Source organism: Ceratosolen solmsi, unplaced genomic scaffold (assembly GCF_000503995.2).
Source record: "Ceratosolen solmsi marchali unplaced genomic scaffold, CerSol_1.0 scaffold15, whole genome shotgun sequence".
Classification (NCBI taxonomy): Eukaryota; Metazoa; Arthropoda; class Insecta; order Hymenoptera; family Agaonidae; genus Ceratosolen; species Ceratosolen solmsi.
Window position 1 is genome coordinate 3,625,903 of NW_011948434.1, and position 24,644 is coordinate 3,650,546.

Genomic DNA, 24,644 nt, shown 5'->3' on the forward strand with positions numbered 1-24,644 from the left:
ACGCGTTGCCACTTGCATAGGCCAAACGAAGACGTTTTACCAACAACACCTCCCTACCTCCCCTACCACCAAGCCCCAATAACCCCTCCCGCCCGACCACCGGCAACGTCGCCAAGTCCCGGAAAGGGGTGAGCCTCCCCACAATCGAAGGCGCTGCTGCCAAAGTTACTTTTTACGACGTTGTCATTGTTTAAAGCCTAATTTGTTCGGTGTATGCGTGGGGAAGCCAAGTGGAAACTAATGATGAAGTTTTATTAAGTGACCCACTGACCAGAAGGAAGATACACAAAACCTCCTGTGCAGCAGTCGATAAGTGTTAAAGTTATATCTCCTTTATATCACGAAAGGACCAGACTACCAAGCACGCACTCCCGGACATTTGGATCGTGAATAATATTCAACTACTCATCCCAGGATGAGATCAAGGCCACCGTATCACTGTGAGTACACAAAGTCCAGTCCGTGTCCGTGACTCGAGGATCATCTTGTGTAGTGAAACATCCGTCACAAGAAACGTTCCAAGAAATCGCATCTTTACAATTAAACTTTAGATGCATATACAATACACCAATATGTAATTGTTTTATAAATTTTAAATTAAATCATATATTCATCAAAAGACACGACATTTCTACATTCTCTTCTTTCACTTAACTCCTTCCCGAGCATTTTCTAGGGCCGGCGGCAAATTATTATAAAACTATCGCAACATTGGCAGTTTGGGCCGAGAAAACTACATCATTTTCGAACAATATCTAAAAGTATTATATATTTCCTTATTTACTGTAAAATAAAGTAATAAACTAATAGCAAATTAATTTTAAAGTACTAATAATTGCTATTTCTACAGCTGACGCTCCTTTATCTGCGGTTTGGTAAAATTACTTTATATTCATCCCGACGCTGAAATTAAATATAAAAATTTGTAAACTTGTTAATTTAAGTATAGTTAAATTAAGATTTCACTCATTAGTAAGATTTTTCAAAAATTGGACTACTCATTTGTCGATTATTTATTGTTCTTAAAGAAGAACATGTCAGAATAAAAAACGTATCTTTAAAAAATTATTGCAGCGTACTAATCGTAAATAAACTTCAATAACATTTTGATATTGTTTTGAACAATTTCAAATTTATGAAATGGAATAACAAGTCACATAATCGGATATATAAAAAAATATAATCAAAAACTGCAATAATAAAATTTCTAAATTGATTAAATCACACAATGTTGGAATTCTAATGTCGGAATTGCCAATTTATGAAGTAATAAAAATAAATAATAAAAATTGATATAGCCAATCCTAGAACTTAACAAGGATAATATTCAATTTATTTTTTACTTTCTAAATAAAAGTCTATATTTGAAAAGCTTTTCTTTAAATACAATTTTTACCCGCGATTTAATCACAAATATATAAAAGTAAAAGATAACGAATACAGATATGCACAATATTTTAACCACAGTCGACAAATCAATTCATCAATAGAAATTAGGATATATTCACGCGAATTTATTATATGCACTCAAAAATCATGAGTAATTGAACGTTAAATTATGACTATAATTAAGGAACCAAAGTAGTGATACTTCTTACAAAAAACAAAAATTAATACAAAAATTCACTATTACAAAAATATCAAAGTATCTGAAATCATTGCTTCTTGTAGTTCTCAAAACTCTTCTCATTGTTTCTCTCATACACACACAACATACACACCTACACTCATGCATATACTTGCCATGTATCTATCTGTATTTCACTCCATTTGTCTCTTTTTTGGATTTAAGATAAGAAATGACAGAAATTTACAAAAAGAACTGTTGATTTTGAATATTAGAGCTAATATTCTTATAGACTTAAATTATAATAAATTATTTGTTAACTGGGGCGTAATATTTTTGTTAAAAACGTTATAGGATTTATTGCTTTTAAAATCCCTAATTACATTAGACTACTTACGTATTTAAGAAATAAACAGTACTATAATAAGTTGAACTTTAACAAAAAGGTTTGAAGAAATTCGCTCTTTAGAACTATTACTAATTTAAACATACCTCGGTTAAATTAGTATTTATACAAAATATTCACAATAAATTATCATTAGGAAGCAATAACGAAAACATTTGTATTTTATTTATTTTAACATTTTAGGTTAAAAATTTGTTTTTCGAAACTAACTAACTAATGCATTTATTAAAAATATGTAAACGTATTGGATATAACAAATAAATGCATTTAAATTAACAATATTATAGATACATTTACAAATATTGTATCAGAATTTACCAAGTAAATAACTAATATTTTAAATTCGATTCTTCATTAAGCACTAGTTATTAATTATATTTTTCTAGAATTATTATTATATAAAAAACAACGATGTTCAACTTTTCTCAGCATCATTGAGAAATCTACATTATATTTAGAAAAGTCAACTTAATACTTAAAAGTTATAATTTATTTAAATTAAATTAAACATCATTATAAACTGTAGCTATTTTTAACTTTCCATAAAATATAAATAAATAATTATAAATAGGCAGTAATTTATGCACTTTTCATAAATTACTAACGAATATTTCGTCACAGATAATAATATAATAATTTATTATGTTGCAAAGCTTGTGTTTAATAAATATTGACTCTCTGTTCTTAACAAACAATTAAAATGTAAATTACAAATCTAATTAAAACTGTATATCTAGATGCAAAAAGTATATTCGAATGATGAAAAAATTAAAATTAAAAAGCTTTAATGAATTAATTACTAGTAATCGTTAAACATCAGTAAATTAAAATACCTTCATATAAAATTTTTGGCTTACTTTGACCAATTTCTCTCTCTCTCTCTCTCTCTCTCTCTCTCTTTCTCTCTCTCGCTTTCTCTGTCATTCTTATCTCCCTTCTCGATACCTTCTTTTTCCCAATAGACCTTTGTGTATTTATTTATCTCCTAGCTTAGAATAGCTAGCAGCTATACTGGATGATGCACGATGGTTGCCTAAAAACTGTTTTCATAGAAAATATCTATAAACGTAGCCGCGAATGAAAGTTGTCCGCAAGTCCGGAGGGCAAAGTCAAGTCGAAGTCGAGAGCGTCAGCGAAAAGTTAACCGCAGTAGGCGAACGCAGTTGGTTCAGCGTTCTACAAAATTGGCAGTTCCAGTTAGGACCACGTGCCCAAGAAAGAGAGAGATTGAATATTCCGAGAGGGACAGTCTATTGTCTTTGTGAGTCGCACATACATTAGCTTCCAACAGCGTTTGCGACTTGCACCCACAAGAACTAGTTGAAAGGAAAGAATAGGTGGCACTCTGGAGAATTATTTAAAGAGTAAAAAGCAAAGGGCGTGATAGTTCTGCCCCTCTTCGATAATCGCGTTCCAACCGCCGTTATAAAGACAACTTACTTTTTTCTCTTTATATCTGCTGCAAATTACATCCTTTTTCTCACTACACTAATCTTTTGTGCGGCTTTTGCAAAAGTTAAAAACCGATGGCGCTTAAGGAAGTATTGAATTGTGGATGAAAGAAAGCAACTATATTTTCTTAAGCAATTTATATATAATTATCAATGATTAATGATTTGATTTGAAATCGCATTAATTGTTCGCGGATGATATATCTTTTTGTTTCAATGTATACGTAATTATTATTCGCCTACTCGACGTAAATGACGTACTTGAAATCTAAAATAAGCATAGAATTTCCTGCATATTAAAAACTTAAAGGATTGTGAAGATATGAAAGGAGATATGAAACTTGCAGTTGAGTGAAACTAAATATTGAAATTTTTTGCGAATACAAATTTTTTAATCTCAAAATAGTAGTTACATCTTCACGATATATCCCTAAATTTGCATACCTTATCTTTCAAATAGAAAATCACGTATTTTACCACACGCTTGCTTATTCATTAATCAATTCGTAATCGCGCGATTATTATTTAATTAACTATTTTAAATAAAAATTCAAATGTAGATAAATAAGTAGATAAGGGTTAAGCTGTTTAGCAATAAAATACGCTAGATAGTGAAATTTATCTGTTATTATGAAATCAGCGGGCAACAATTAAAGTGTAACTAAATTTTATCCATTTAAATAAAATGCAAAAGATGTGCATTGGGAACGTAATAGATTCTCGATAGCGTAATATGACCCACAAACTCGCTCTTATCATCCGAAACGTAAACCGAGCTAGCAAACCAATACCCGACGTACATCACACCTACACATCGTTCCTCACATTATGCTACTACACGAAGCTCATACATCTCGCGCAGTACGCACGTGTTACCACGCGAGCGAATCGGACTAATACGAGCGCGCAATTTGCAATATGAATCGTCCAATTATCAAGAATTGCAGTATAGTCGCCGTGCTGGTGCGAGTTGTAATTTCTTCTCCAAAAGTCGTCGATTTATTTCCAACGATTTTTTATTCAATTAAAGCTGCGCCGACTTGACGACGACTCTTTTCAGTGTATTTATATATTTAATAAAGCGAAAAGCGAGCAAGTCATGCAACGAAAGCGTACCTTAATTCAAGCTAATTTACATTTTGCACGTTCACACGATCTGACTGCGCAGCGATTGCGCGTGTCCGTGTGCGTGCGCGCGTACATACATGTTCATATGGTAACTCAGCTTCCGAGTTTCATCCTCTCCCGGGCCTCCCCCCTCCCTGCCATCACCAAACTCCCGATCCCACCCTCGTACTCTCTCCTATCCTCCGTCAGCCATTTATCTTGGTTGAATTTAATTTCATTCTGCTGGAGTAAAGTGGCACTTATTCTTATGAACTTAGCCACGAACGTTGACTGGACTTTTCGCGTGCAGTCACACAAGAGGCCAGAAAAGACGACGAGACGAGCGCACTTATTTATATTTATGATGGACTCGCGCATATATACACATTCGCCATTCGTTTATGACAGAAGTCATTTGGCCAGCTTCGCTTTTCTCGTAGGCTTGTCGCACACATTATCATGACGCCTGGAACAAATATTTTTTTCAGCAGAGCCGGTCTCGAGTGAAATGTATTTTTTAGAAGGATTATTTAATTAGTAAGTGAGAAAGACTTTGCGTGATTTATAATGCTATTACAAATAGAATATAGTATATAGGTATATAGTACGTCCAGAAGATAAATTGTTGACGTACAATCCTTCGCATACATTTATTCAAAATTATAAAGGTCTATTAAAAAATAATTAACCTTTAAAAATCATTCGATTATAAATAATATTGACAAAAAGCTCCATCATCGATGAAATACTCCTGTGTCAAAAAGAACTCCCAGTAGATAAGTCATTTCAAATTACAAAAGTTCTGCATTCTTAAATATATTTTCTCTTCAAAATTTAATAAAATGCTGCAAAAATATGTAAGAAAGATTGATGGAAAAAAAAAAAATTATTTTAATAGATATATGTACATTGACACGTTATAGTATCTTGTGGTAATAAAAAATATCTATTGATTAGAAATAGTATTAAAGGGGCATAAGTTTGACGCTCGCTTATAATACAAAAGGAAGAATTTTTACAAAACATTTGAAATTTAGCATATTTATTTTTAAAATATTTTCCTTTCCAAATCCTCTATTATTTGCCTAGAAAGAAAATAGTGTAGACTACTTTCGCTTTAAATCCAGTCTTTCTCTTTTATCTTACTTTTCCTTACAAAGTCTATGTAAGCTTATGCTTTCGCTGACAACATCATCCGATAGACATAAATAAGTTCAGATAGGTTGAAGCTCTATAACTTACTCTTTGAACGTCTAGTGTTAGTTTTAAATATTTGTCTTTTTTTTTTTTTTTTTTTTTTTTTTTTTTTTTTTTTTTTTTTTTTTTTTTTTTTCAAAATTAAAATTTATTTTATATGTCAAACTTAAATAGTCTTTTATTTTAGAAAGTATAGCCTATAAGATTCATCTGAGAAGAATTACGTTAATTAACAAACTTTTGTTCCCTTTCTAGGAATACGTTCTTGGGCTAAAAAAAATATTCGTCTCTACATTAATGGATAAATAAAATTATTTAAAAACTTAAAGCTAATTATCTTATTACAGTTAAGAGCTTTATATTTAGCATGAGCTCGGTTATCCTGGCATTATTTTTATTCTCCTTTCACGGAAATTATTCTCTAATGCGTCCGTGCCACTAAATAAACCGGATAGCTCCAGGAAGAATAGCTGAAAGAAATTAGCGAATCTCGTATCCGAGAAATAGGAAATTAAACACGTATCATAAAGTGTAAAATGAATTTTAGACAAAGGCGCTAATATTTATGAGAGCCTAACATTTATGAAAAACGCGATTGTATACATTGTAAAAACATAGACGGAGACATCATGTATTTTAGGCACCTTTAATAAGAGTCGGTCGTATAGGAAAAATCGCTCCATCAGTGAACGTGCCTCGTTTAACCAATTTCGAGCTTTTCTCCGCTGAATTCTTCCTCTTATTCTTAATCACTTTCTACTCCTTCCTTATTCATTTTCCATCATTAACTACCTATAATTACCATTCTCCTTTATCCTTTCTGTTCCTCCTTCTCTCATTCTCTATTTAAATTTTTTATACGCGGATCTTAATTACGTCGAACAAAAACAAGATTAAAGTACAGTTGGTTCTATTCTCATTTCAAACATTAATTTCAATCCCAAAATTCACTGCACACTCTCCTTTACGTTTATGGCCATACATATTTGTATAGTCAACTTTATAATATATAGGTTTATATTAAGTATATATTATAATGGCTTGAATTAATTTAAATAAAATTTCATCGCTTTTTCATTTATAAAAATAAACTAAAATTGAAGTTAAATGTAGAGATTAAAAATTCTAATAAATAAGAAATAAAAGTAAACTCATTGTTTTGCTTGTAAAGGGTTGGTTTTTCTGTTCAATTAATCCATCTAATAATTGAGATGATGTTAAATCAAATCAATAAACATTTTTATAGTATGGGATATAATATATACTCGGTAAATGAATTTCAGATCCTTAAGGCATATGTAGCAAAAAAAAAGAAGACTTATACAATAGTTAAAAACTCGTGTAAATTATATAAAAATACTTCGATAACTTTACCTTTAAGAGAATATCCACTAAATTTTCTGAAATCTTTACTCCAACTTCAATACTTCATAATTCTATTATATGCTAATACATCCCAAAAGTTCATTATATTCGATGCAAATATAATTAATTTTAATAGAATCTTAATTAATACGTAAAAATAAAATAATAATAACTGACAAAAATTATTATCAAATTAATTATCTTACTTCAAATATTTTATTACAATTTCTTATAATGTAAAACAAAAAACTAAAACCTTATACTTATGAAATCATATTTTATTATACTTATATTAAAATGTCCTAATTATATAAATAATTAAATGAATTTTCGAATTTAGAATATTTAATATATTCATAATTGCATCATTTTAAGAACCTGAGGTAATTAACATTTTTTACAAGAAAATTAATCTTCATAGATGTATAATGAGATCAGTGTTGAATTTATATATATTTTCATATATACGAGTTAAAATTATTATGATCGTCGTAATGAAATATTGATTTTTCTAAAGAATTTTTCTAAAAGATTTTAAAACGTACAACTATAATTGTTTTTCTCTTTGCAAAACGGACAAAAGGTCAAATGTAAATTCACGCGTAGACAACTTTTTTCTATCGTGCAATACCATGTTGCATACGGAAAATCATTTGAATGCAATTTGATCTGTTCTTTTGAAAAAGCTGTGCATCGTGCTATGAATTATGAAACGACTTCCAATTAGCAGCTTTCCCACAGAGTAAATACATCGAAAGTTTGCATTCAAAATCAGTAACAAGTTGAGAAACGAGCGATCGTTGGAAAATGATATCATAAAAACTAATTAGAATCAATGTCGTTTGTAATTGGATTAACTGCTTCATGAAAGCGCACGACGGTCGCATAAACCTCCTTTTAATTTGTCGGCAAGATTGTAGCGAGCAACAAATATCGTTTAACGAAAACTTTGATCATAAAGCTCACCGCATAGAGCGAAATAAAAGAAAGGATGAAATTTCATCAGAATCGTAATCTCCATCTATGTTGGCCTAACGCGGTCTCTCTCTCTCTCTCTCTCTCTCTCTCTCTCTCTCTTACTCTTGTTGGTTAGACTGCATCCCGGGGCGCCAGCAGGGACTAGAATCCTAATTGAAAATCCGAAATCGTTACGGGGAAATCGGCCACGGGACTAGTTATCCAAACGGGGCAAAGGTTGAATGTGGTCCGGGGTGGGGGCTTAGGACGGAAGGTAAAGCAACGACTAGGAGGATCGATTCGCTTGGGCGAACGGCGGAAGGGAGGAGGCGAATCGAATGAAGATGCGCGAGCGCGCTGGCAATAAATCCGACGGAATTGCGTAGAATGCCGCGGCGAACGAGGATGAATGAGAAGGAAAGAGAGAAAGAGAGCGAGAGAGTGAGAGAGAGAGAGAGAGAGAGAGAGAGAGAGAGAGAGAAGAAGAAGGTAGAAGGTAGAAAAAGCTCGATATTCTGCGGATGCAAACGATGTATGTTGCAATCTGATTCCCGATCGCTTTGTTTCCAATGCGATTAAAAGAGTATGGAAAAGCGACGAAAAATCTTGATGTGAAACAAGGTATACCCTCTACTACTCTCCCTTTTTTGTCTTACACAGTCACACACCCTTAGACACATACAAAACCCCCTACGTTTTTCATTATTTTATTTTTCTCTTAATGTCGTATCGCTACTACTCTCCTAACGCTCTACCAAAGAAGATTAAATGAGAAGGTTAACCCTTAAGTGTTTCGTGTTGCATTTATTTTTATATATTTATTAGCAATACGATATAGCTTGTAAAAAAGTAAAAATTGGCCTAAAATTAAGATTAAAATTTATAATGCTTGATTAATATTTTATGGATTTTTTTTTCTTTTAAAGTTGATACACATTATCTTCCATTTAAGTTTAAGTACATACTTATTAATATACTTATTAATATTAATGATCAAATTTTTAATATCGCATATTATATCGTATTTAAATAAAACAATCGAACTCTTAAATATCGCTCGTTTTTTAAAACTAATGAATATATATGATTATGGTTAATCGTACTTATGAATTATATTATTATTTTCTCAGTTGGTCAAGCGCACAAGTTTATTAAAATTTAAAGGAAATACTTTCGAAACGTGATTTACATAAAAAAAATGATCTTAGAACTTTAAGTGATTTAAAAAAAAGAATTTCGTAATACAAAAGAAAATCTCTAAGAAATTAAAAATAAAATAAACAACGCTGTAATGTATGCAATTCTTGATGCACTTGTTTTTGTTATTTTTAATAATAAAATTCAATTATAGTTAATTACTTTATTGATATTTACTCTATTAAATGTATTAATCATATTCTAATTGAATTCAATTGTTGATCGTCAGTTACAATATATTATATGGCCATTGTAGAACCTAACCTCACTATTTCATAATAAGTAAAAAAGATAATAATTCCTCATAAGGGCGTCCTTACTTTACGTTCTCCCTGACTATTATTATAACCTACTGTAAATAAAATGTTTACAGTAACCATTACGCGTATAAGTAACTGTAAAATAAATTATCACATTTACATTATATTTTTTATACAAACTAAAAATCCAAACAATTTTATTTTTATAGGTCAAATTGAAAATAATTAAAGATGTTTTCATTAAATTACGTGTATATTAAAGACATATTTAATTATTTAATACACAATATTAAAACATCGATTTAGAATTTCAATATATTATAATGAAGAGTAAATAAAATGAAAATTCATTTATTTTTCTGTCATAAGCAATTTTAATCTAACTAAAGAAATATTATTAACTAAAAATTATGATTTAATAACAGTAATAAATAATATTTTTTTTTAGGAATTCATTTACTAATTTAATATACCTGCTAGTTTTAGAAAGTTTAAAAAATACTCATAAAAAAATACTAAAGTCAATGGCTAACAGTATTATAATATTTTTGCTAACTGATAAATATGTGTGTGTGTGTGTGTGTGTGTGTGTGTGTGTGTGTGTGTGTGTGTGTGTGCAGGCTATTGTGAATATTATTTATTGGAAAGACAAAAGAAAAAGAAGGAAATCGCTATACTTTTAGTAATTGAAAGAGAGCTGGTACGGCAAAAGTGAAAAAGGACGAGTGCAAAGTAATCCCATTAATTAGAGCCAAGATTTACTATATCTTCCTTCTGGTAAGTACGTATTATTGTCATACCTTGGCACGACATTATACTTGCGTTGTGTGTCGTGTTTAAACTTCCAGGACACTGCGTGTAACCTTCTGCACACATCGCGTGTGCTGTCGCCTGGTAAGAGTCAAGAATGTAATAAGCGGCTATGCGTTCGCCGACCGATTCCATTTAGATTTATTAGCTCCTAACGAGTTAGTAGTTAAACTTACTCGATATTTACAAAATACTAAATATGTGCTTATAATTCCGCCTACATAATTTAATTATTCAAAGAGTACCTCTGGTGTATGAATATAAAATTAAATTTTCATGCACATGAATTTACTAGAGTTGCAAATTTGAAATCTCCTCATATATAATTGGACATTATTTATAATAGTTATTGTTTTATTCAAAAAATATTTTCTTTTTTTTTTTTTTTTTTTTTTTTTTGTATTTTTAAGAGAAATGCATGATAAGTTTGTTTATAAAATATATTTTTACAGATAAATTTTCGAGCTCTTATTGATTTAAGTATATTAATTAAATAAATTTTGCATTTCAAGAATACACGACTTTAGCTGTTAATTATGCTTTGGGGGTAACAATTTTTTATTTTAAAATTTCTAACGCAAGTTTAATAAAGATAATTACTTTCCCAAACTTGTATCCCGAAAAATCAACTTTTAAAAAAATAAAATTCTTTATTCAATTTGTACATTTCGTTGGAATTTTACGGACAGTTTTTAATTTCATGACTTTCTTAAAAAATATTGACAGCTTTTAATTCCTCAGTGATTCGACAACACTTAATAATAGATCGCAATAATAACCTTGCGACAATGCAAGTTATTATAGTTTGTAAAAGTCACAAAAAATAATTTAACTAATGTATTCGCAGCATAGCAAAGACATCTACGTAATTTAGTTGAAAAAGACGCGCTGTTAATCGTCCTATGTTTTATTCTATGTTAATGTCGACGAGCAAAGAAGCAAAAGTTTATAAGAAAATGTAAAATCCGTCTGTAGACATAAAAAGACAGTAAAAGTAGTGAATAATTTACATGCGGAGCACGCGCGAGCTAACACACGTATACGGCAGTCATATAGATCTTTTATTGATGAGGTAATCGCGGATAGAATATTACGCTTAAACGGCCACTTTCAACCTGCGAAATATGAGTTCAAGATTACTTTCACATTAATACGGCGATGAGTTTGTTTCAGCTCTTTATCCATCTTCCTTCTTGCAACTTCAACCCCGTTGATACGACAAATTCAGAAGTGCAATATATCCCGATATATACGCCCATAAATGCGTCCTTCAAAGCACCAATTTACCCTTCATTTACAAATTCGCGTGCGTGTCTCCACATTTGCCGTGAATTATACTCGAAGACAATTTACACTTAAGCGCCTGTGTCCTTAACTGCGTTTATCTGCTTTTCAATTATATCCACTCACTCAGCGACTATCCTTTATCTTTACAGACTTAAAAAGAAAGAACCGCAACCAATTAAAAAGTGTATCGGATTATAGTTGACTCAGCTAAGTTTGCAATTATCTCTGGCAGCTAGTCGTTTTATAAATATAGAAGACAAGTTCCCGCTTGGAGATTTTTACCGCAGCACCGTCCCTGTGTAAATAAATAGGTCATTCGAGGAGCTCACAATACTACGAAAATTACTTGCCTCCGTACAGCGATGATCTATTTCACGATTTTAAGTGGATTATCCAGATTTCAGCAATTTATGTTGCGATACTTAATAATAATGCTGTTATTTTGATTGCTTTATCTGTCGTTACTTCATCTGCATTCGGTAAGCGAATTTTACATGTAGTATCGTCGTTTATTATTTATTTTACGATATCTATTATCTGTAAAACTCCAACTACTACGTATCGACATTGTAGTACGTATTTTCTTTTATGGATAACTGATCAACGTTATTTTCTTTATAGTTATAGGCCATAAATGCTTTTTCAAAAAGCTCAAGATCAAATGGTTACTTCAACTTACCCGATCCGTCTACCCGATATACCTTGCGTTATGATAACCATTACTGCTCGATATACGCATCGAAGAATGGCGTTTCTTTGAATATTTCCAAGCACCATACGTTGTCATAGTGATCACCATCTTCTTCTTTTTCTATCGAGTACTGCGAGTAGTAGTTCCATAAAGTTTTTTCTTTAAATTTCCTTTCGTAAAATGTTCTCACAAACCTATTGGAATATAAAAGCACTCGTCTTGACCGAAAATCCCTTCATTCACGTATGTCTCAATAAACAGTCCCTATACTCAAAAAAATCAAAAAATACAATAACCTTTAGTGCTTTTTCCAACACATTATCAATGGACTTATTAAAATTAATAAAATCTTTAAATTCAATTATAAACAGATTACTTATTTACTCTGTGCAGCTTACCATTTCATTAAAACTTAAATAAATAACCAGATAATATCAAAGTACTTTCAGTGTTTCTATTTGAAGCATATTTTCAGTCGAATTTTATAATACAATATTTTACCCTTTCATTTTAATATTATAAAACATTATTTTAATGTATTTATTTAAATAAAAAAGATAATAAAAATAATAATTATAAACACTTATTTTGAGATGTTCGAAATATAATGCAATAGCTAATCTTACTTTCATAATTTCTCATACTTATGTATGAGATATATAATATATACGCGACTAAATTAAATGCATACGAAATTATATACATTTTAAATAAATTTTCACACTGCAAACATACAGCAAATGATAATAATCAATAATAATCTTGGAAATCCTTTCACGCATAAAAAGAAAATATTTAAACAAATAATAAGAGCATTGTAAGTAAGAAATATTAAATTTAAGAATATTCTATATATTTGTTCCTATTTAAAATGAATATTGAAATTAATTTTCTTACTTTGATCATAATTGTATATATATATATATATATATATATATATATATATATGTAAACGTACGTAGAACAAAAATAATATGTACAGGCATTAAATACTATGCCCAACAATAATTTCATATCTCCATCTTAGAAAACAGCATTAGATAAACGGGAACTTGAAACATTAAAATACAAATAACGATAACTTAAAATACATGAATTTTCTCAAGGCATTCTCTTACTTTATTACGTTTATATTTTATTACTGACGAAATATTCCTATAACCGTTTATTTATATAAAATAATGTATAAAAATGATGTAACCTATAATTAAAATACTCATTATACCTTCATTAAAATAATTCACACGAGATTAAATTATATATAAATTTTATGAAAGCAATTAGTTTAATATATATTTCACATATTAAAATTTTAATACGATTTCAAATTGAATTTAATGGTACTCATACAAAGTCGTGAGTATAAATTAAATTTTTTGGAAACATAAAGAGAAAAGTTATTTAATTTAATAAAACTTCATAAATCAATTAAACATGAATATAATTTATTAATTATTTAAAAAAAAAAAAAAAATCTAAATTTAGTGTATTTTGGCACAATGAAAATAACTATTGAAAAAAAAAGTAAAAGTAGAGGAAACATGGAGATAGTTGAAATTAAGTTGCGCCTATTAAAGTCCTCAAAATGTCACAGCTTTAGTAAAACGAGACAATGCAAATAAAGAAGAGAGGGAATGATTGCGCGATAAATTCTGCGGAATAAGAAATGAGCGAGGGAAGAAAATCTAGGCAGAAGAAGAGCAGAAAGCACGAAATTCGCGCGGTAGTGCGTTTCGATGCAAATGACGCGCGCGCGTCACAGCATTTTCCGGTGCAGCGAAGAATCACTCGAAGACAAGAAGCAGCATCATCAGCAACAGCAACAGCAGCAGCAGTGGCAGCACCAACAGGGACAACTGCAACAAGAGTTGGCCCTCGGTATTTGATTAACATTTTCGTCATAATGTCCCAAGAAGAACTTTCTCTCCACGCCCCGAGCACTCGGAAATCCGAGATTACAAATTTTCATTAAAAACTTTGCGTCAGACGATTTGCATAACTTTACTGCAATCCTTGTGTTTGGTATACAAGTCAGGTTGCACGTTTGTTATCCACTCCTCATTTTTAATAGAAATATCTCGCTCTTTTGTATTTGTATGCGTCTTTAAAGCAGTTTTCTTTCTCTTCTTAATTGCGCGTTTTCATCGCCGAATTGCGCAAAGACTTTGAAGATTTGAATTATTAAATAGAGATACTGAGGCTGCATTTTTATTTATCAACTTTTATCCTTCTGAGGCCATTATACAGCTGGAGTGTAAAAAAAAAAACAATTGAAAACAAACTATACGATAAAAATAGAAATAAATTGACAATATTTTTAGTTAGTATTTCATTTTTAGCATTTATTTACTTATTGCTGATTAATGGACGAATTCCTATTTGTCCAACGAAATTATTCATTTTTAAAAATGCATGTCATTCGACAATACATTTACGGACATGCTCGATTGAAAATAAATATTACACTTACAAATTACAGATATAAGAGTTTAATTGCAATTTGTCAATGGTTATGAACGTAAATACAAATAGTCATTTCAAAATATTGTTAAACAGAATGCTCGTGACAGCGTACGTTTTAAATCTTCTTACATTGTTACGATCCATACTTTTTCATCATTCACTATAATATTTGTGCTTTTTTATCAACAATTAAACAAACAATTGTCATTTATATCATAGAGAATTATTAAAAATGAAGTCCTTAGAACATGAAAAATGTTACGAACAATCAGCGTCATTGTCTAATGAACATCAATCACGGAGATTTCCAATTTCTTTTATAAAACTAATACTCAATTGCTTTACTTCTATGATATCAAGAAACTTACTACAGCCGGTGCAATTTCAAGAGAAACGTCAGCGAAACTACGCGCTAACGCAATGCCTCTCTAAAGTCGGGAGCTCGTAAATTACAACAATTCATATCGCGTCGTCTTGGCTTTAATAACGACTTTCTGGCTAAAACATGATTCCTGTTTTATTACCCAGTAATAAAACATAATAATCTACAAAAATTGTACAAAGACGCGCGCGCGCGCACCCACGAACGCACGTAAACAAACAAACAAGAGGACGCGCACAGATGTACGCGCGCGCACACGCACACAAACATTTAAGATAAGTTGCCATGTTTCTTTAAAATTCTTTAAAATTCAATACAATTAGATGATTATTGGGAAAATTCTGTGTAAGTAATAAGTTAACAGTATATATTCAATGATACTAATTCTTGCAAAATCCCTGTAAATAAAATGGTATTGTTATTATCAGCAATCATAAAATGACTAATTATTAAGCGCCTTAGAAGCAGTTTGTGCTTTTACATCCATTTACATAAAAAGTAGAACAAAATTTAAAATTAAAATATAATGTACGTCCGTTAAAAGGGATATGAAAATATAATAATTCCATTGATTATTAAAAAAGTTTCGAAGTTTACGAAAGTTCAAACTGTTGTTTACATTTAACTTGACTTCTTAAACTACTAATTATTGAATTCATATTTAATTTTTAAAAGATCAATTACTGTATTATTATGTTTAATTTTATTATTCCAACGTTTCCAAATATTTCACTTTATTCGCTTTTAATAATTTTCATACAAAACAGCATACAAAAAAAAAGTAATAAAATATTGCAGTAAGTAAGCCTTACTTATTATCATAAGAATAGAATAGAAAAAATAAAATATGGTTCACTAACAGAAAGACAAATTAATGTTTTCCAAGTTACAAGACAACTGTGCTAAAGATAATTAATAACATAATTTCATGAATATCTCATTCGCGTTAAACTTAATTTTCAATCTAATTGAATTAATATGATGTTTAATTAGTTTATCGAAGCTTTAGTCAATAAATAATGATAAATCGATAATCCATGTCGTCAATACTTATGTAAACTAATATGACAAAGGCATAAATTCAATGAGATATATCCAATCTGCATAAACTCTTTCATAACAAAGTAGAGATTGTACTTACTAAAGCTCGACAAGTATGAATCTGTCATTTAACCCGCTAAATATCTTATAGTACCAGATTCAGGAATACAAAATGTAATATCGTTGATTTTAACATTTACGTATGTCAAAAATAAGACAGCCAATATATCTTTTATACATACAGCTATGAAAAATTATTCACGACTTTATATACTGAAGCGATTACACAAGTCATCCAACCCAAGCATTAATGAACATACGACACCTAATATGGTCATTAATATCTCAAATTATACTTTATAATTAATACAATTTTTATGAAGAAAAAAAAAATTATGATAATAAAATAACTTACGTTGCTACGATTTCGTACATAGCTAAAGCTACATTTATAATTTTTTCCAAATGCAAAATTGTTCAAATTTCACCGTATTTAAAAAAAAAAAAACTAAGGAAGCTGAATAACTTTCTTGTATGGCTTAAGACAAAATAGAAACAAAATTAATTATACATAATCATACTTATTAATTCCTAAATAAATACAGATTATACCGTACATTAAGCCCAATACAATCAATCAAAGTTATAAACATAAATTCTAAAATCTTTCAGATTTGTATGATACAATATTTTCAATATTTTATCATACATAATGCCTTAAATAATAAAATCTGATCCAGGCTTTACAGTATAAACATTATCTTAATATTTCCAAGAAAATTTATTTTAATTTTTATTACATGGATTTTAAAATTTAATAAAATATGAAAATTAATAATGTCATCTATGATACTTCATTTGAATGGATGAATCGTGAATATTTTCAAGTATGGGAAACAGCTTTTAAAATATTTAAAATTTTTAAAATACATAATGAAGTATAAAAAAATCGTGTGATAATATGATTAATAAAATTTGTAAGTGTATGTATCATAGATGAAAATAAAAAAAGAATAGTGTAATGAGATAATTAATAAAAATTTTAATTGTGTATATATAATACATAAATTAATTTATGCCAACCGCACCCACGATAAATCGGAATAATATGTGAAGTATAAATAAATATAAATATTGAAATACCATTATTCAAATCCTTTTTCTTTTTTTTTAATGTAAGTCTTTACAACAATATCACCTTATAGAATGAATTTTATTGCATATTCTTCTGATTTTAACAAGAATTAATTTTGTTATTTAAAATTATTTCATTAAAATAAGTAAGAAATCTGAATTTCATTGATTGGACTTCATTGATTAAATGAGGTTTAATGATAAATTACTCGCTATAATTATGTAAGAACTTTCATAAACTATTAATTGCAATTTTCATTATTGAATATTATTTATAAATTAATTAAAAATTATATATTTATGCGTAAAAGTTTCTTAGAGTGAATATAATGAATCAGTCTTCATAATGCAATCGTAAATAAAATTTATGCTATCCGCAACAAATGATCAAAAGACTGTCTAAATAATTAATTAGACATGTATATACATGTTCTTACATGTAAATGTCATCTACATCTTTATAAGTTACGAGCTTAAAAATTATCTTACTTTTACATATTCATTTGATATTTTTCATTTGTATTTCTAAGAAATGAAAAAATTGAAATTCTAAAAAAAGAATCGCATAACTATGGTAAAAGAATGTAAATGTCGCAGGAAACTGCAGCACTGGCATATTCATACTTCACACACAGAATTACAGTTCAATTAATTTAAATATATATATATATATATATATATATATATATATAAATATTTTTTTTTTACCTTTGCGTCGTATTGTATTTCCACATTCAATTCGTAGTTCAGATATCGACGCAGATCTATTTTCACCGCGAAAGCAGCTGTTGTGTAGAAGTCGGCCTGATTTACTATACTACTGGAAAAGACTTTTTCCTCGTATCACATCCACTTATCGAAACTGTGTCTGACTGCCTGAGCGACCTTCTTAACATCTACCCTCGTCCTTCCTGTCTCAAGCTCCCTCTTCTCCTTTTTTCTCATTTTCCTCCTGCATCCGGCTCGTCTCTCTTAGTTCGCCGAATCAGAAATGCGATGTCGTGCAGCCAAAGCCTGAAGATGAAAACATCGACTGAAAAGGAACTGAAACTACTTACCTCTCTCGACGTACAACCTATCTTATATACATAATATACGTATGTACGTGGTGCAGTTATATCAGAAACATATGTATACAACATCTTTAAAATTAAAAGGCAGTGGGTTGTTATAAAACTTTTTACTGCAACCAAGAATACGAAAATGTAAATTTGAACATTCAAGATTATATTTCACTAACATGAATACTTATTTTCTTACTCTAAACTAAAAGTCTCTAAAGTCTCAACAATAAAATAAATTATTAAGTATTATATTAATAAGTTATTTGTATTAACTATACAAATAATAACAATAGTAATAATAATAATAATAATAATAATAATAATACAAAATGCATATTGAGGAAAAAATCAGTATTAATATATTATCAAAGATACGATATTAATCATTGCAATATTGACTTATTTCTATACTCCAAATAAGTCATTTTTCTTAGATTATTTAAATTATGTTTAAGCAAATCTTATAAAATACAATTTATAATTTCGATCAGCGTGATTAGCATATTAATTTTTCAATGTTTTGTAAAAACGTTTAAAAAAAAAAAAAAAAAAATTAAATCCACACTTAAGATATTCGATAACCCGCGGACATACGATAAAACAATACTTTTAGGTACTGTAGTAATCAAATATTTCACAAACAGTTTACTGTATTTTAAATGGATAATAAATCGTTTGATTAAAACTTCTACAAAAAAATTATCCCGTTAATACAATGCATAAAATATCATTATTTTTACATATTATGCAGTAAAACACAGAAAAATTAATATTTGACAGGTTCTTAGTATGAATATGATAGCATTATTATGTTATCAATAAAAATTTGAGCTCTGATTAGTATTAATTATTATATATTCTTATTATACTTTCATTATAATATAAGAAGTGATAAATACCGATTGCTTTCTAAATCACATTTTCTGATCGACTTAACTTGCAATTGGCAATACAGAATAAACAACTATATATATATATATATATATATATATATATATATATATATATATATATATATGTATATATGTAGGGCATCGAGACTCAATACCTTTCAATTACATGCTCATAAAATTGTACGTTAGTTAGTTTTGCGTATAATAATAGATAAAATTTTTTAATTGTATTTTATTATAAATATAATAATAATATGCTTTAGGTTTTACCAAGAACGATTTTTTCATGAAATATATTTCATTACTTTTTTAAATAGAAAAGATAAATATACAATGTTTAAAACATAAGTTTTTTTTTAATATTCTTTATCAGATAATTGTGATATTGTTGAATTATTTAATCTATTGTTTCCAAATATTTTATATAACATTATTTATTTTAAATAAATTATATCAAAACTTATTTACCATCTCTGTTACGTAGCTTTCTAAACGTAACTGACTCTCCTTACTATACTTAACTTTTTTCCTTGCTTTATATATTGCAGATGAAATTGCTTTGAAACTCTGTAAATATACATACTTAAGTATACTCCTTTGAATAAGCGAAATACATAAATACACGTACACCGCAAAAGTATACAATGTTACGCGGTAAAAACTATGGAAGATTCCTAGATCACAAACGTTTCTTAAAGTAAAACTTTTATTAAAAATTAATAAGATATTATTAAAAAATGTGTAATATATGTTAATAATTTATAAGAAAAGTAATTGGAATTTTTAATGATTTTATGTTTATATAGAATTTAAAAATAGTTAATTGGTATAATTTAATTAGAAATCATGTAGATAAAGTGTATCTCTATCGTATGTCGTGTCAATGTGAAAAATAAGTCATAACATTAAGCTAAAAATTTCTAGCAAAAAAGATGGGGATTTATTTACGAAACATGATTTTTGAATTAATTTGAGTGAAAATAAATCATAAAAATAAACACCGCTTAAGCAAATATAATTTTCAACAAAGCAACTAATTTTTTATTAGAAATTTAAGATCTGTAATTCTATACACTTTTTGCATAGTTTGTACTTGGATATGATAAAAGATCGAAAGGTTAAAAATTTTTTGCAAACCAACGAGTCATACGATATAGTAGTGCGCGCGCGCGCGCGCGTGTCTGCGTATGTATTTTAATGTACCGTACGTAACACGTGCAACGAGGAAAATCCTTCTTTGTTTCTCCTTATCCGTGCTCGACGCTTCTTCAATCTTACATTTATTTCTGCATATAGTAATTGCAGCAACCATACAATAGGGCGCGCATGGTGCACATTGCACACTGACAATGTTGAAAACGATCTCTCGCTTACAAGTCTGTACGTAACGTTCAATTTCTCCGTCTTCAATGCGTGAAAAAATAGCACTGTTACTTATTCCGCCCGATCGCGTCTGCTTCTGCACGTAAGGGAAAGGGGGTGCTGCTTCGTATTTCCATCCGATTGCATTCAACCTTATATGCCAAATGTCTGTGTAGGAAAGACTCGCTCCATCCTATCAATCAATCCCGGTTGCCTCATCTTTCGCTCAAATATAAAACTTCATCTTCCGTTTCAGTTCGCCGATCGCATCAGTCATTCATATGTTGATGACTGAACGAGCTTCTGACTGAATTTTAAATACAGCTCCAAAGTTTGAGAATTCGATTAGAGTATTCGATTCATCATCGTGTACACTACATGCAAATCATAAATTTATATTCTAAGCTACTCAAGTTCATAAATCATTAATGTTTTTGCCAATAATTTATACAAAGTCGATGAACTTGGAAATTTTAATCAACGCATTTGCATGATATAATTACACGTATTTAATATAAGCATATTTAACGTTTAGTTAATTAATAAGGCATTTCTTAATGTACTTTAAATGATAAAAATTATATCGTCAAAAAAAAAAAAAAAAAAAAAAATTAATAAATAAATAAATATATTAATTTACGGACTTGCAGACCGTAGAGACGAAATAGTGCGAAATTTTGAAAATACAACACATTACGGTATAACCAGTATAATTCGCACGATTTGATTTACATGACCGCGCAACGCTCGCGCACACATGCACACAGATGCATTTTATGAAATACAAGTATAATATTACACTGTTTTACCCATCATTATGGACTATCATGCACAATAAATAGCTGCGGTATACTATAATTAGCAATGTTGCCTCAACGTATAGAAAATTTTTATATTAAAATAGACACATACAAACAGGAATATCACGAAACTCATGCAAATAATTGGCCCTTTAATTATAATTACGAATCTAATGTGAGAAATTGAAACGGTTATGCTCAACAAGAAAATTAAATCATTACAAATATTTTTTCTTCACAAACTCGTCGAATTGAAAATAACTGCACTACATAACGTATTCATTTGTACCGTTATATCGATAATAGATGTACGCATCCGTTGACTTAAATATACGATTTTCTTAATCGAAGCCTATGTGCTGAGTCTCTTCATCTTTCACTTTTCTGCATAAGTAATGCGACATAGTCTGTACCCAATTTCAGGTCACCTATAGCACCGCTTTTATCCAGTGCGATAAGCGCGCATTCACGAAGCTCGGAAAGTTTCTGCGAAAGTGATTTATTCCGAGGCTACGCTTCTCCGCCGTGATGTATGAGTACGTGTATATGTATGCGTACTTTAGACCAGCGGCAGCAATGGTGGATTCTGGCGTGAAAAAGAGTGCGAGAGGGTGGAAGAGCGCGTGATGCATTCTTTATAGGCGGAAGCAAGAATGTTTTCTACATTTTCGTATTAGAAAGTCAACTTTTTACACTGCACATTTTCTACTGCGCTTTGAGGTTTCGGTTGACGGACACAGGAATTCGGGAGTATAAACACGACAGTAGAATAGAAATAAAAATGCCTGACGATATTATTTAACGTTTATGGCCATAAAAACGTGTAAAATCAATGAAAGTTTTAAAGTGACGTTAGTTACCGAGCATTTTACAAATACAGTAGTGTGGGGGCATTTGTATTGCTATTAACATACATTTAATGATTCACTTTTCAATTACTTTTCTTCAATTTCATATAATATTATTAATTAGTAGATCACATCCTTGACTTTCAAAAATTTCACTAAACCGTAAAATATTAAAAACAAAAAATTAATTTCGTTGTAAAAAGGATGAATGATCGCACGATTAGTTTTCATGGAAAAAAATTTCTTAATTACATAGATGATCTGCATCTATTTCTAACAGTTTCCCAGTCACAATTGAATTTTCTCGCCAAGACTTTCAAAGATATAAGGATCCATTCAATTTATTCGTAATTAATTCACGCAAGTATAATTAATAATGATATAATATTAATTTATAAAATATGACAATGATAATTGATGTATCTATGATAAACTAAATTGTTGAAGGTATAAGTGTAAATTTGAATCGAATATTTAAAAATGGAAAACAAAACGAATTAATCATTAAACTTTTCGAATTATAGAATTATGACCCTTATTTAGTAGTTTTAAAGCTAAGCAAACTAAATAATAAAATAAATGTTTGCTGGGCACAAAATGTGTAGATTTAGCCAATTTCCTGAACGTATAGCAACATAATCATTTTCGAATTGATTATTTATTTATATTTAAATATAAAAATCCGTTATCGATATATTAACAATATCAAATTTTATTTTTTCTTAATAATTTAACCTTTCACCGTTATAATATTTCTCCAAAAATTTTACTTTAAAAGACTTTTAAAATATAGGTAGTCTGTTTTTCCAATTTCAAAATTGTATAAACACGTATAAAGTAAATACAAATAAACATAAATACTTAAACAAGATTTATTTAAGCTTAATATTTTTATTTATTTATTTGTTTTACCTGTACAATTTATTAATCGTAATTATACTTTAAACAATATCTTAGAACTTATTTTATATTTTCGCATAAAATACATAAAAATATACAATTTAACATTTATTTAAAATATAAATAAATCTTAGAGCGCAAAACATAAAACTGCATAATACAATATATTATTGGAACAATATTTAATAAATATTTTAAATATTTTATTTTCGGTTATAATTAATCTTATTCCATAATTCGACTTCAAAACGCAATAATACATGTCACATTTATTGTGCTTATATAAATAAAATAAATACTTTTCAACTTACATAAAATTATACATAAAATTAAATTTTAAAAATCATCGGACATTTTATCGTTTGATGCTTTTAAAGTAATTGATATATAGAATTTTATTATACGTATATATATATATATATATATATATATATATATATATTATTTTAAGAGGTATGGAAGAGGTATGACGCTTGGCACTATTATAATGAGAAAAGCAGCGGATTTAACAAGTTTCATCAAGAATTTTTATTCTTTCGGCATCGCCTTAATTTATTGTATTGATCCCGAAACAGAAAATTTTTTTAAAAAAAATTTATAGTTTTTTATTGATAGATATTTTATTCTTATCACTTTTAAAAAATCTCATAGAGCCAAATATATCAGATAATATTAATTAATGTCATTAGAAAGTCATATCAACACATGCATAATTTATTATGAATTTTTATTATTAATGTTATTAATTCAATAAAGTATAAATTATTATATATTTTTATTTATGTATAATACAAATTTTTTGTAATTACAGGAAAATAAAAGGATGTGGGTATAATTATTACATAGCCATTCTCTCAAGCGCTTTAATGTATTTTTAATATGTAACTTCCTTATCTTTCATAGCTGAATTTTATTTTAACTTTTGCAAATAGACATTATAGTAAATAATACTTTTAATAGGATTATATTTATTTGTATGCTAATCAATATTTAATGAATTAAATCTTTTAATACTTGCACTTCCGTCACAATAATCGTCTATTCTCAAATAAGAATACTAATATTACTTGTAGGTTTAACCTATCTCTAGCACTCAGTAAATAATAAGTAATTTTATTATAAAACATACGGTTTGATTTATTATTATTTGATGTCAGAAAATCCTATAATTTAAAAAAAAGTATTTTATTTCTAGCTTTTTTAACCACAAATTATAGAATCATATCTTTTGTCTTACTAATCTATATTTTTCTATAATTACTTTATAACTACATTTCGTGGTAACTGCTAGAATTATATTATTTTTTAATTTCTGTAAATAATATGAGTTATATACCCAAAACCATACTTTTATAGTTAAAAATAATTATAAAAATTAATAATATTTTTAAATTATTAATAATCCTTCCGACTTTCCCATGTATGATTTTTTATGTCATTAGCGAACTTGATTCCGATTTCA

At 28.8% G+C, this 24,644-nt stretch overlaps 1 long non-coding RNA gene across 2 annotated transcripts; it reads left to right on the top strand.

Moving 5' to 3' along the window:
* Window positions 1–357: 357 nt before the first annotated feature.
* LOC105364804 (uncharacterized) lies at window positions 358–12,448 on the top strand. 2 transcript variants are annotated; one of them, XR_912966.1, is made up of 4 exons: window positions 358–440; window positions 10,191–10,284; window positions 11,754–12,083; window positions 12,226–12,448. It is a non-coding gene; the product is annotated as an uncharacterized LOC105364804 (long non-coding RNA). The 2 variants fall into 2 exon arrangements; XR_912965.1 differs by lacking the exon at window positions 10,191–10,284.
* Window positions 12,449–24,644: the final 12,196 nt, after the last annotated feature.